The sequence below is a fragment of the Lampris incognitus genome, chromosome 15, assembly GCF_029633865.1.
Source record: "Lampris incognitus isolate fLamInc1 chromosome 15, fLamInc1.hap2, whole genome shotgun sequence".
Classification (NCBI taxonomy): Eukaryota; Metazoa; Chordata; class Actinopteri; order Lampriformes; family Lampridae; genus Lampris; species Lampris incognitus.
The window spans coordinates 19,504,359-19,518,989 of NC_079225.1; the positions used below are offsets into that span (position 1 = coordinate 19,504,359).

Below are 14,631 nucleotides of genomic sequence, written 5' to 3' on the forward strand. Positions count from 1 at the left end.
AGACTGTTGGCAGCTGGTAGGATGGTAGGTGCTAGAAAGAAGAAACATTTGTTGGGGAATAAGGATGTGAGTGGGAGGTGAAAACAATATTAACACAATACCTAATACAAAGAATGTGCATGCCCCTCAACACACATACTATACACACACACACACCATATTGTTCCCATCTTGGTACATTCACTCAATATTCCCTTGATCACTTTTAAAACAGGTCCATTGATTTTTACACTCAAAATAAGTTAATGTACATGGCCAAGATTTCTTACTTATCCTACTATAAAAGACACCCACACACAGAGAACAGATATACATGCATGCACTCACCAAGACACTGCCAGTGAGTCCTTCCAACAGGTCCAGCAGCTTCCTGCCATCCCTGAGGTCACAGAACATGTCCTTGATAGCGTCTTCCCGTCTGGTTGGAATAAAACAATGCAACCACTGAGTTACATGTCTGCGTCTACACCCACACCAAGCCCAAACCAAGGATGAAGGTTACACAGTGTTGCTGTGATGTCTCCGGGTGGTAAACTCCAGATGTTTTCGACCATCAATCAAGACCCCACTAGTAATCATCAACTTTCGTATTCTTTTTTTTTCTCCCATCATGTAGTGTGGAATTCAAAATATTTACATAGTGAATTAAGATCTCTTAAACTATATATCATCGCTGTTGAGCAAAAACCACACCTCTGCATTGGAGCCAACCAATGCAGCCAACAAATTACATTTCACAATTTTATAAAACAAAAAACACTTTTTCACAGGCTTTTAAAACTATTAATTTGTGTAGGAACATTGAGGCATTCACAAACCTTAAGATACACATTTGGGTAGAGCGCATACCACATGAGCCCAGGTCTTATCACAGAGTCCCAGGTTGAGTGTGTGGCTTGGATTCCTAACGCTATACAAGCCAACTACCTCAGATATGACTGAGAGTAACACAAACAGTCATACCGGCTTGAGTGTCACCCATGTTAACAAGTCCACATCAGGTGTTGGAGACCAGAACCAACCTCATGAGAAATGGGCTACTGGAACAAGGCATTCATGGACAAGGGCTGAGAACCTGGAACTGATGGATTGCTACAGTAACCGCACACCCCAGGAGATGGGTTATATGAAGAGTATGAGGAATTGTGGACCAGTAAGAGACCTACTTCCACACTGACTCAGAAGCAGCTAGTGGCTCAATACCCGAACATCAATAGAAGGAAGCTACTGTCACAACTTGAGATGCAAGGCTTTCAACAGGATGACTATACAATTCAGCACCCTGCCCAGTAGGCAGGAAATACATGAGGACAGACCCCAACTAGCTGAAACAATCCTACCATCCATGACAGCTGAAGCTACTGAAGTTCAAATGAGAATCATGGCCAGACTAAACAACATCTCTTTGGGAGAGACCGAGTGATACTGGGTAGGATATATACAAAAAGAAGGCATGTACACAACACCAATTCCCAGTGGCTGGTGGACTTAAGAGCAGACCTCAACAATTTCCCGAGAAGAAGAACCAGTTATCATCAGAGTGGCAGACATCCAACAGGAGTCTCAAGCATGAAGCACTGGACTGCACCAGGCCCTTACATGATCACACCTACCGGCTGAGATGTTAATGGCACTCCATGAACACCTGGCAACACAGATGAACCGGGATTCACAGGCAAATGGAAACCACAAATAGTCAGCAAGGAGGTCAGCTACATGCCAAATACCTCCAGAGAGTAAGACAGACCCTGAGAAGCCAGCTCAGTGGGAAGAATAAGATCCAGGCCATCAACACATGTGCTCTACCAGTCATCAGATACCCAGCTGGAATAATAGCTGGCAAAAGGAGGAGGTAAAGGCCACAGATATCGGGACACAGAAACTCCTCAAACTGCACAAAGGATTCCACCCAAAGTCCAGCAGCCGAGCCTGTACAATAAGCAAAAAGATGGGGGCCAAGGTTAGTGAGTGTCAGAGCCACTATCCAGGATGAAACAAGGAACATCCATGAGTACATCAGAAAGATGCCCCCCCAAAGACAAACTGCTGAATGAGTACCTCAGACAGCAGAAGAGAGTGGGGAGGAAGAAGAAGAGGAGTATCATGGAAGACTAAGCCCCTCCATGGGATGTACCATTGACAGATAGAAGACGTGACTGATAGAGAAATCCTACCAGTAGCTAGCAAAGTATGAAGTACAGCAGAAAGGCTTTGATAATAGCAACATAAGAACAGGCACTCAGCACCAAAATTGGTTGAGGCAGGGGTCTACCACAACAGCCAAGACCCAAGATGCAGGCTGTGCAAAGATGCCCTGAGACAGTCCAGCGCTTAGTAACAGAGTGTAAAATTCTAGCTGCGAAAGCATACACTGAAAGGCATGACCAAGTGGCTGGGATAGTGTACAGGGACATCCGTACTGAATAAAGGCTGCAAGTCCCCAAGTCCAAATGGGAGACACCACTACAGGTGGTTGAGAATGGCAGAGCTATGATCCCGTGGGACTTCAAGATCTAAACTGACAAGCAGGTGCTGGCTAATCAACCAGACATTGTGGTGGTTGACAAGGAACAGAGGACAGTGGTAGTGATCAATGTAGCAATCCCGAGTGATGGCAACATCGGGAAGAAAGAGCATGAGAAGCTAGAGAAATACCAAGGGCTGAAGGAAAGAGTAGATCGGATGTGGAAGGTGTAGTACAGTAGTCCCAGTGGTAATAGGAGCACTAGGGGGCTGTGACCCCCAAAATGGGATAGTGGCTCCAGCAGATTCCAGGAGCAACATCTGAGGTCTCTTTCCAGAAGAGTGCAGTCCTAGGGATAGCTAAGATACTGCGCAGAACCCTCAAACTCCCAGGCCTCTGGTAGAGGACCCGAGCTTGAGAAAGACACACACCACCCAAAAAAGGGTGAGAGGGATGAATTGGGGGCGGCATGGCTCAGGAGGTAGAGCAAGTCATCTAGTAATCGGAAGGTCGCTGGTTCCATCCCTGACTCCTCCAGAGATCGTGTCGAAGTGTCCATGAGCAAGACACTGACCCCTAATTGCTCCTGATCAGCAGGTTGGCGCCTTGCATGGCAGCCTCCGACATCAGTGTATGAATGTGTGTGTGAATGGGTGAATGTGAGACATACACTGTAAAGCACTTTGAGTGATCGGTATACTAGAAAAGCACTATATAAATGCAGTCTATAGCCATCCATCCATCCATTGTCTAAACCGCTTATCCTGCTCGCGGGGATGCTGGATGCTGGAGCCTATCCCAGCATACATATATATAAACGCGATGTCAGTGCTTGTAAGAAGAGTGACAGAAAAACAGAGAAAATATGAGAAATTGGCATGTCTTAACACCTACCCAGCTCATACACTGGAAATACCTCAGCTATAATCCCTGCTATATCTATCAGCCAGAACAAAGGACTAAAAAGGAAAGACAAAGAGGCAGAGGAAGAGAAGTTAATAATGGCAGAAGCTGAGGAAGTTGCCCTGGCCAAACAGTCATTTTATAATGCTGATACAAGTTACATCGGTTATATCAACTAAATAATTCAAGATGGCTCTCTTGATAGCTTGTCTTGAAAGATCAATAAAGCAAAGCCCACATGAACAAAACCACCAGCTCCTGGCAGAATTGCTTGAGAGTTAATAGAATAAACTAAACATACTCCAAAATCAAGCAATACATGTATTGCACAGCACTTTCTCATGTTAGGTTAAATTGTTAGTTTTTGCCACTAAAAACAAAATTTTTTAAGTACTGAAATCTCAGCCAATTCTTATTTCAATCCATTGACATAAACCCTATCCATAAGTGTTCTGAGCAGGTTAAAGGGGCGGGGGGGGGGTATTATGGAAAACCAGATTTGTCTAGTCTTGGGGTAGATGTTGCTGTCAGTGAGAGTCACCATATTCATCCTTTCACAGCACTTAAATAACAGCTCTGTTTCCCCAGCTTTTCTATGTGATGAAGTAGCCCAATTTGAACAACCCATTCACAGTTGCCCCCCCCCGCCCAATGTGAAGTAACTCCAGGAACAATCATCCAGATTTTGCATAAGGCAGCCCATGCTGAGAGCAAGGCAGCATCTGGCTGAAAAGTATCGTTTCTGTGAAGGGAGGGGGCGAGGCTAGCAATACAGCCAGCCAATCAGAGCTCATGAATAATGCTATTATCATATTATCGAGCCCCCTAAACACCCTGTTTTATTAGTTGTAGGTGAGGAGCACTGAAAACCAAACGACTTCTTGCGAAACCAAACAAACTTTGGTAAGAAAAATGTCCAAGATATGTAACAGACAGTTAGTAGTTACACAAATTGGTCAGAAAGTAGGAACATCACCCCCCCCTCCCCGGATTTTTTTTTTTTGAGAATTATTTGTGAAAGCTTGACCCAGACCTAGTGTTGGAGGCTGCCATGATTATTGTAGAGCTAACTGGTTAGCTGGTTCTCAATCGGGTGCTCGGTTAGCACTGCAGTTAGTACTGCTGGTTTTCTATTCTGCCAGTTTATTAATTACATTCACTTGTTGTTACAGTTATTCCATCCTCCAATCAGGGAGGCTTTAGACCTGGAACAACGGGGGAATGTTATGAACTACCGAGCAGAACAGAAATGCAGCAGGAGTGGTGAGGACCTGATTGAGATACAGTGAAGTAGCCTCTTCAGCGTGGGAGAAGGTCAGAAGCTTGACAGTCAGAGTTTCCGAGAGAAGCTTTTAATTTGAAATAGCCTCCCGAGATAATCTGTTGGGATAGAAATAATCTTTGCTTGGGATAGAAATAACCTCTGCTAAGGCCCATCATTTGGTTTGTGGTTCTCCATAATTTCAGCAATTTTGGTCAGGTGCCCTACAGACTATTTGTTAAAAGAAAAACATTGGCCTCACCTTAGAAAACTGTGCATTTATCCATTTGGTGAACGTTTTCTTCTGAACTGCATCGTGCTCATCTGGAGGAGAAAAAGGAAAAGACAACAAGTGTAAAAAAGGCTGGAAGAGAGTGAGAGAAAAGAGAGAGAGCGAAATAATTGAGGGGCCCCATCAGAAACTGGTCCTCAGGGGAAACCAGCTGACGTTATGATGGCAGAAATGAAAATGATTGTGTGAAATGTTTTCGAATACACAGGACCTGATGTCAAAATCCAGAGTGCCACCTCTTAAACTCCAATGCTCCTGGTGCCGATGGAGGACTTAAGCACTGACCTACGCTACTCCAATGTTGAGAAAGGCTAGGCAGACATGAAAACCAAAAACAAATTAAAGAGAAAAAAACAGCTACAAAGCCCAGTTCATGCTTGGTTTTATAAGTGACCAAATGGCCAAACTCAGTCCTCCACTGACATATATACTAGTATCGGTACCTGCACTTTACACTTACGTTTTAAATTATGATCAATTTGCCTGGGAACATTGGAAAATAGAAAAGTACAATGTTCTCTCAAATGGGAACAGAGCACAGCAAGAGGTATGTGGTGTCAGAAATAAAGCTCTCCTGATGGGGTTTTGTACCTGACAAACGCCAAAATACCAGGAAAATAATGTTTCCGTTTGCTAGCATGTGTACACACTGTTCCCATTTCTTTTGTTTTTTTCGGCCCTTTTTCTCCCTAATTGTACTTGGCCAATTACCCCACTCTTCCTAGCCATTGCTGTCACTGCTCCACCCCCTCTGCCGATCCGTGGAGGGCTGCAGACTACCACATGCATCCCCCGGTACATGTGGAGTTGCCAGCCGCTTCTTTTCACCTGACAGTGAGGAGTTTCGCCAGGGAGACGTAGCACGTGGGACAATCACACTATTCCCCTCACTTCCCCCTCCCCCCTAAACAGGCACCCAACTGACCAGAGGAAGTGCTAGTGCAGCGACCAAGACACATACCCACATCCAGCTTCCCACCCACAGACACAGCCAATTGTGTCTGTAGGGACTTCCGACCAAGCCGGGGGTAACACAGGGATTCAAACAGGCGATCCCCATGTTGGTAGGCAACAGAATAGACCACTATGCTACCCAGACGCCCACCACCTTTCCCATTTCTAATGTCCCCCCCGACCTTTTAGTCCAACTGTATGAATATTTCACATTCTCCTCCTGCTTGACACTTTCGTCTTCCTCCTCCCTTGTTCTCTCCTAAAGAAGCTCTCTAATGGAGCCTGAATGTGTGCATGTGTCAGACGAAGCTGACTCGATGAACCGGTCTTTAAAGGTTTCTGTAGTGGATCAGAGTGGTCCATTTAGAGACTACGACTTCACTAATAAAGCAAAGGCTTTTTGGGGTATCTTATTGATTATCAATGCAAACATTCATACCCTTGCTAACGACAAACAACACTAGGTCAAAACCTAGTATATAGCTTGACCGTGTATGGTCAATGTTCAAAATTGTGGCCAATTTATTGTAGAGATAGTGGTAGCATCTATAACGTGAATTGCTGGATGCTCATCTGCAATTTGCTGTAGCGGTCCCTGCGGTCCTGGCGGATCCCAAAACATTCCCAGGCCAGATTGGACATGTAGTCCCTCCAGCAAGTTGTGGGTCTAACCTGAGGTCTCCTCCCAGTTGGATGTGCCCGGAAAACCTCCAAAGGAAGGGGCCCAAGAGGAATCCTAATAAGATGCCCAAACCACCTCAACTGGCTCCTTTCAACGCAAAGGAGCAGCCACTTGATCTGCGATCTCACCCTTTCGGCCCCTACCCAAAGGTCATGACCATCGGTGAGGGTTGGAACAAAGATTGACTGGTAAATTGAGAGCTTTGCCTTCCAGCTCAGCTCCCTCTTCACCATAACGGTCCAGTACAATGTCCGCATTACTGCTGACGCTGCACCAATTAGCCTGTCAATCTCCCACTCCATCCTACCCTCACTCATGAACAAGACCCCAAGATACTTGAACTCCTTCACTTGAGGTAACAGCTCATCCCCAACCCGGAGGGAGCAATCCACCATTTTCCGGTAGAGAACCATGGCCTCAGACGTGGAGGTGCTGACTCTCATCCCAGCCATTTCACACTCCGCTGCAAACCGCCCCAGTGCATATGCATATTACCTAATGTAAATATGTGCAAATACCACCAAAGCACCGAGACGCTATTTGCATGGCAACGCAGTTACGTGCTCGGCCGACCAATTGTGTAACTTCAGTGACGTTGTTGGTCACCTGATCCAGCAGGCCAATCGTGTCAAACTGATCACTCAGTCAGTCACTCTAAACATGATTGATCACTCAATCAGTCAGAGATTTTTGCGTTCGCAGAGCTGGCTCACTGGCCAGTCCAGCCAAAAATGTTATTTTAGCTCTTGATGCATTATAGAAACCAAAGAAAAAATACATAGGAAGACTAAATCATGTACCGATAGTATGTTTTTTTCCCTTTCATAAACCATATCTTATGCTTGAATTTAATCAGAGAGGCTTTATAAACTTCCATATCAGCAGTCAATAAAAAGAAGTGGGAGGTCATCCTTCCAAGTGTTGCATCATGTTTTCAAATGCCCATAAGAAACACTTGAATTTGAACAGAATCAAATAATAGAAATAGAAACGACTTATTAGTCAGAGAGTAAATCTGTCTTGTGGATATGGACGTGCAGTGGTCATTCATTGGATGAACATCTCTAACAGAAAACAAAACATTAAAGGTAGAACGAGTAGGGTTTTCCAAAAAAAATTAGTGTATAGGCTCATACAAAAGTAATCCCTCTCAATCATCACTTATGACCCACTAGATGTTTGTGACCTTGTCTTCTGCTTGTATTTTCCTATTTTGCTGTGTACAGTACATTTCTGGGTGTTAACCTGTGGGCAGCGGGACTCTATAAAAAAATAGCGACCAGGTGCCAGATCGGGATCATAAGCACACATCCAAGAGGAAGCTACGACAATGAAAAGACACAAACATAGCGAGGCAAAATGCCAAGCGGACAAAGCTCGTTCCAAAACGAAAGTGAATCTGGAGTTGGCTTTCACCTGCTGGCGAGCACTGAAGGAGAGGATGGGGATGAAGAGCAACACGGAGTTGGCCTGTACACTGAGATGTGTTTTGGCAACTTCAGTCAGGGGGAGTATGCTTCTGGTGACGTTGAGCCACGGAGGAGGGGCCAGCTTTGAATGTTGTGTTTACAAACCGTGAAAAATCCTACTCATGCTACCTTTTTTTACATCTTTTTTTTTTTTATTTTCCCCCCTTTTCTCCCCAATTATATCCAGTCAATTACCCCACTCTTCCAAGCCATCCCAGTTGCTGCTCCATACCCTCTGCCGATCCAGGGAGGACTGCAGATTACCACATGCCTCCTCCAATACATGTGGAGTCACCAGCTGCTTCTTTTCACTTGACAGTGAAGAGTTTCACCAGGGGCACATACTGCATGGGAGGATCACACTATTCCCCTCAGTTCCCCCTCCCCCCTTAACAGGAGCCCTGACCAACCAGAGGAGGCGCTAGTGCAGTGACCAGGACATACACCCACATCCGGCTTCCCACCTGCATATATAGCCAATTGTGTCTGTAGGGACGCCCGACCAAGCCAGAGGTAACATGGGGATTTGAACCGGCAATCCCTGTGTTGGTAGACAACAGAATAGACTGCTACACTACCTGGATACCCTACTCATTCTACCTTTAAAGGGAAGTATTGGCATTCTTGAGCATAGTTTAACCAGCCAGTTTAAACAATTGAATGAAGTAATCAACCAAAGTCTATTGGGGAGGCTCATACCAAGGTGAGTCAGTAAAAGGGGGTTTGGTGGTCTGTGGTTCCGGTCTACACCAGTTCTTTATATGTGCTTTTTTCTGCACTCCATTAAATAACGGGCCCACCAGGTTGTCCATCAAGTCCTGAACACCTCAGGCAGCAGGTCGAACTGAGACATTCAGGTTTGAGTTAAACATGTGTGTGTGTGTTAAACAGACACCGTTCTCCAACGAGCCGCTGGGTTTGAGCGCCACAAACTGAACAAAAGGTGAAAGGTTATGATCACCAGCCCCAGGGATCGGCGGCTTCTTTGTTTGGGGTGTATGGAGACTATGGTGTGTGCGTGTGTGTGTGTGTAGGCCCTGGTATGGAGAGCAGTCACATTAAAAACAAGAATGTACCCCCCAAGGGGAGGCGAGAGGGGAGGGTGTGTGGGTTAGAGAGGTGAAGAGGTGAGAGGATGAGATAATAGACGGCAGTAACATAGAGGGGAGGAATTAGGGACGAGGCGGAGATGGCAGAGCTTTAACATGTTTTCGGTGTCACACTGGAACTCCATGCTTATTTTACACCTTATCCTCTTGATGAGATATGGAGAATATGACCAGTGTTTATCTAACGCGCTGTGCTGTGACATTAGTTTGGGTGACGAGATCTTCTTTTTTTTTTCCGACCGCGACCTAAAACTACGCCACCCTCGCTGATGTGCGTGACAAGTATCACAGTTTGTGCAATTGTGTGCTCATTTGTGTGTTTGAGCTAGAAAAATAATATTTCCACAAATTTCTTGTCTTTTGAAGCAACTCCTAAATCTCTCAAGGTCTGGGCATCATCAAGTTCAATGTCCACACAATGCAGAGTTTTCTCACCTGCACAAAACCAAGAGGAAGAGAGGGAGGGAAGCCCGGGGAGAGGCGGAGCAGATAGTGGGCTAACGGAAGAGAAAGGGCAGTGAAAAGAAAAAGAAAGCAAGAAGCCACTTTATTTCGTCATTGTACGGTTACAACGAAATTTGTCTTCTGCATTTAGCCCATTCTATTGTATAGGAGCAGTGGGCAGCTGCAGCGCCCGGCAACCAACTGCAATTCTTCTTTCCACTGCCTTGCTCAGGGGCGCAGGCAGGAGTAGTAACCCTAACATGCATGTCTTTTTGATGGTGGGAGGAGATGAAACCGGAGCACCTGGAGGAAACCCACGTAGACATGGGAAGAACATGCAAACTCCATACTGAAAGGACCTGGGACGGCCTGGGGTTCGAACCCAGAACCTTCTTGCTGTGAGGCAACAGTGCTAACCACTGGGCCAATTGAAAGGGTGACCGTTGGATGGTGAAAAAATAAAGGCCTGTTGACTGAAAGACTTACATCTGTACCCAGTACATTCTGTGCGGTTCAATTTGAGGAGCCAACAATAAATATTTTGTTAATGACCTTGTGAAGGTGTGCTGACTTCCAGAGCGCGCGCACACACACACACACACACACATATAGATATGGTAACACTTTAGTATGGGGAACATAAAAAAACTTAATTACTAGTGAATTAGTAATGATCAAGATGTCACTTTAGTATGGGGAACATATTCTAAGTAACAAAAACTTAATTTACAGTAATTTAACACTATTAACACTTGTAGTTTTGTGTTTTGTTATTTAAGAACAGACCATATTCATTACGTGTTAGTGAGGGAGAATAACTCTTCTTGTGGTACTACCACCTTATAAAGTCCATACTAAGCAAAGCATATTGAGATGGTACTACTAATAAGCAATAATTCTGAGGTTATAGAGGGAAAACTCATAGTTAATGGCTTACTGGTTGTATAATAAGGCCATGCAGAATAAGGCATTAATGAGTACGTAATAATGACCAATTAAGAGCCAATATGTTGCTAATTTGCATGTTAATAAGCACCTAATTAATGGTGACTACGTTCCCCATACTAAAGTGTTACCATATATATATATAAACAACTAAGCAAAAATACCACGAGCCAATCTTTAAGGAGAGACAGAGAATGACAGAAGAGTTGAGGAAAGAGAGGAGTTCACAAAGAGTTCATGCAGAAGGTGAAGGAGGGAGCTATACTGAAGGTGAAGGGAAACCAGGGGCCAGCTGATGTACTTAAGGGTTAGGTAGTCTAACAAAAGGTAGGGGCCGTAGCAGGGGCACAAATAACTGATGGCAATCAACCACAGCAGAGAACCAATAGCAGGGATGACAAGACATGTCCTGACAGAGAGAGAGAGAGAGAGAGAGAGAGAGAGAGAGAGAGAGAGAGAGAGAGAGAGAGAGAGAGAGAGAGAGAGAGAGAGAGAGAGCGAGAGAGAGAGAGAGAGAGAGAGAGGGACTGGTATGGTCATCTAAAAAGCAAATCTATACTCACAGATGGGGGTATAAGGAATAAGTACAGGTACGCTTTCAACACAATATTAGATTACCCTTTATGAGGAACCCCACATGACAGCCTCATGCCCTTACAGTCATATCAGACTCCCCCCCCCCCCCCCAGGAGAGGTGGACTCACCACCTTACCACCTCCACAAGACAATACGCCTGATTCATACACACTCCCTTCTGTTCCTCCTCCCAACAGCACAAGAATGTCTTACAGCTGAACAGATCAAAGGAGCAGTGGGCTTGAAGAGTGTGTGTGTGTGTGTGTGTGTGTGTGTGTGTGTGTGTGTGTGTGTGTGTGTGTGTGTGTGTGTGTGTGTGTGTGTGTGTGTGTGTGTGTGTCTGTGTACACAAGACAAATGCTTATCAGGAACGTGTGAGTACCTGCCATTGCACATTACTGCACTAATGAGTGTGTGTGTGTGTGTGTGTGTGTGTATACAAAACAAATGCTTATCAGGAACGTGTGAGTAAGTCATTGCACATTACTGTACTAATGATATTGTGTGTCTAGGTGTCTTTTTGATTTGATCTACGTACAGGTCTGCATGTACTTAAACAACCGTTACATGAATACATAAATGTGTCTTTACAACTACAGATTTTCTATGATGGAAGCAGAAAACACATTTACCCACAGACTCTCAGGTTATCCATGCTCCTGGACTTCGCTGTGGGCAACCGGCTAGTGGTAGGCTGTGTGTGCTATGTGGACCAGAGGACCTCACCTTGGGCCCCCTCTAGCTCAGCAGCTTTTCGAGATATGAGGACTTCATTAGACAAACCCAACTCTTTTAATGTCTCACAACTTTAAACTAAGTCCATACTCAAAATCAACAGGAGGCTCGGTAAATAGAGCGCCACACAATCACACTGACAATGGTGATTTGCTTGACTAAACTTAGTCCCTGTGCATAGACTAAATTGATCTCTTTCAGTCGATTCACTTGGTACAACATATTAAGTATGGATTATTGCACCCCTGCATGGCCTGACTGAAGACATCTCTATTCCCGTGCTTAAAGCAGATGATCTGTGGTAACATATGTGAGGCCCCACCTGCACATATATAAATACATCTGTCACCATGGTCCCTCAGTTCTTACGCTCTTCATCTTGCTAGGAACACCTCTGCCGAGTCAGGCTAGCTAGCTACAGCTAGTTAGCACTGGTTTTTCGATAAGCTACCTTCGAGCTGGTAGTAGCCTCATGGCCCTTGTCGGTGTTAGCCACCGGCTACCACAGAGCGCTACTTTTGAGTGCATTTTTTCCACGAGCTTTGTGTTTCAGAATGAGCACCATGCCTAAACAGGCGAAGAAGTCTTCTGTTTACCCCTATCCTCAGGAGTGCAGCTTCTCTTTGCATGACCAAGGGCCAGCACAAGGCATGTCCTATCTCTCTGGTGATTGTCCACACCAGGAGAGCACTGACTGAGCCCTGAGTCCTGTGCGTTTTGTCACCAGCTCTGGCATTCAACCCTGGAGAGGCGGGTCACGTTTGAGGAGAAAGTGCTGGGAAAGACCACCAATACACAGCAGCACTACCCCCGTCTTTCCGAGTCAAGGGACCAAGTTTTGTCTGAGTCCGAAGGTGAGGAGCCTTTAGTCAAAGTCCCCGTTGGTAACTGGGCTGACTACGTGGAGTATGTTGAGGGGTTAGCCAAGTTTGATCCAGAGCCCTTTGAGAGTGCTAGCCAGCCGTAGCTTGAGCTAGCTCCTTGCCATGATGGTGATGACCTGCTGGACACCGGCTTGGACAAGCTGCAATCACCCAGTCAAACTCCACACCACCCTGGCTTGAAGCAAGGGTCCACCAACAGGCTTCCAGCACCTGGAAGGAAGAAACCACACTCCTCCTAGCTCTGGCACTGAGTGGAGAGGGGCTCCAGCAGCAGGGAGACACTGCTGCCCCTCAACCATTATCACCCAAGAGGTGTCCTCCATGTTCTGTTCAGGGGTCCAGTCCCAGAAGGCACTGCACTCCCCTAACAGTCTCTTAAGCACAACACCCTCATGCACACAAATACACTTTTATTGCCTCAGGTTGTAGCCCCAGTTTGGATGCATTAAATGTTTCTCATGTGACCACAGCAAGTGTTCCCAATGTTTGTCACTTTTTTCAAACACACACACACACACACACACACACACACACACACACACACACACACACACACACACACACACACACACACACACACACACACACACACGCCCCCGCCCAATTGTACTTGACCAATTACCCCACTCCTCTGAGCCATCCCCAGTCGCTGCTCTACCCTCTCTGCCGATCTGGGGAGGGCTGCAGACTACAACATGCCTCCTCCAATACATGTGGAGTCACCAGCTGCTTCTTTTCACCCACAGTGAAAAGTGTGGTTTCGCCAGGGGGACATAGCACATGGGAAGACATGCTCCTGTATGCATTTCTCTCAGTGGAAATGGCACTTCCTGTTCTGGAGAAGGTGTACCGTCAAGATCTGTCCCTGATCCTGGTGGGCCCTCGGTGGCTGGTGAAGTCATGGTATGTCGTGATAATCAGTCCGCTGGCAGCAAGGCCCTGGACGCTTGCTCTCCGCAGGAATCTCCTCTCTCAAGCAGGAGGGGAGGTGATTCATCTGCGCCCAGAACTGTGGCAGCTACATGCCTACCTGTTGAGGGGTCCAATTTAATAGCTAAGGGTCTGCCCCTAAGTATAGTGGCAATGATCCAAAGTGTGAGGGCCTCATCCTCTAGAGGCTTTTATACCTATAAATGGTGGGCATTCAAGCAGTGGTGTTAGGACTGAAATGTACTCCAATTTCAGTGGTCTTCTGTGGATGTTTTGACATTCCTTCAGGAATTGCTGGATAAGGGTCCCTCCTTTTCCAAGATCAAGGTCTATTTGGCAACTATATCTGCCTGTCATGTTGGCTTGGATGGAGTGACGCCCGGTGCTCACCCTCTTGCCATGCGTTTTTTAAAGGGAGTCTGCCAGCTGAAGCCTGTAGTTAAATCCAGCGCCCCTCAGGGGATTTGGCTTTGGTGCTTGAGGCTCTATGTGGTCCCCTGTTTGAGCCCATTATGTCTGCAGATATGAAATTTCTTTCACACAAGACTGCACTGCTTCTCGCTTTGACCTCCACAAAGTGGGTGGGCGACCTACATGCTTTATCTGTGCATCTCTCTTGTACCCTGTTCACTTCTGGCTCCAAGGTTACACTACGCACAAATGTGGCATATTTGCCTAACCCTGCAGCCTATAGCTCTATGGCTTTTGAGCTGTTGAGCTTTTGTGTCCCTCCTTTTGCATTCGAAGAGCAGAGGAGGTTGCATTCCCTGTGTCCTGTGTGTGCTATGCACCTACATAGACCGCACTCAGTGTGCGCGTTTATGTAACCAGTTGTTTGTCTGTTTTGCTAATCCGGCCAGGGGTAAAGCCCTGTCTAAACAGTGGCTTTCTCACTGGATTGTGGAGGTTATATCCCTGGCTTACGACAGCAGAAGTCTTCCATGGCCTCATGGTGAGGGCACATTCAACCAGGAGCATGACAA

The 14,631-nt window shown here is 46.0% G+C and overlaps 1 long non-coding RNA gene across 1 annotated transcript in view; it reads right to left on the minus strand.

The window, feature by feature from the left end:
- Positions 1-413: 413 nt before the first annotated feature.
- The window catches only part of LOC130125403 (uncharacterized), a 39,068-nt gene continuing 24,850 nt past the window's right edge, over positions 414-14,631 (minus strand). The window contains exons 3-4 of the long non-coding RNA XR_008811427.1: positions 4,891-4,952; positions 414-463 (exon numbers count right to left, since the gene is read on the minus strand). This is a non-coding gene — a long non-coding RNA (uncharacterized LOC130125403). The remainder of the gene's footprint in view (positions 464-4,890; positions 4,953-14,631) is intronic.